Genomic DNA, 520 nt, shown 5'->3' on the forward strand with positions numbered 1-520 from the left:
GCTTTTACAGTTGTTTGCCCTTTTAATGTTTTTGTCGCGGGTGCAGTAGTTAGTAGAGAGCTGTGGTGGTGCTGGAAGTGTGTTTGCATTGTGCTCGTGTTAGCCGCGGTATACGGCATTTTTTTCTTACAATGTTTACATATTGTGTTCGTCTTGTCTGTCACTCTTTCGCCGTTTATCGTTTCCGCAGGAAAACCAAAATGTTGCCACACAAATGATTTAAAAGTGGCGGGGGGATCTTCGATAGTAATTTCACGCTCCATCACGCTGACATCACATCGCCTCACGAGACAACTTTTCACCTCGACGAGAAATCTCGTCACGTTTTAATCTCGTCACACCCTTAGTATTTATATATCCATATTTGTACTTTGTCTGTGAACTGTCTTTTATGTGCTACTTTTTGTGGCTTTTAATTACCCCTTGGGGAAGTTATTTGAGTTGAACTGAAAAGAATAAGAGGAACCCTTTACGTTGAAAGGAGCCAGTTGAGGTGGTTCGGGCATCTGGTGAGGATGCC

The 520-nt window shown here is 42.9% G+C and overlaps 1 protein-coding gene across 5 annotated transcripts in view; it reads right to left on the reverse strand.

The window, feature by feature from the left end:
* The window catches only part of slc4a5b (solute carrier family 4 member 5b), a 73,107-nt gene that overhangs the window by 29,966 nt on the left and 42,621 nt on the right, over positions 1 to 520 (reverse strand). The window lies entirely within an intron of this gene.

This window comes from Etheostoma spectabile, unplaced genomic scaffold (genome assembly GCF_008692095.1).
Source record: "Etheostoma spectabile isolate EspeVRDwgs_2016 unplaced genomic scaffold, UIUC_Espe_1.0 scaffold325, whole genome shotgun sequence".
Classification (NCBI taxonomy): Eukaryota; Metazoa; Chordata; class Actinopteri; order Perciformes; family Percidae; genus Etheostoma; species Etheostoma spectabile.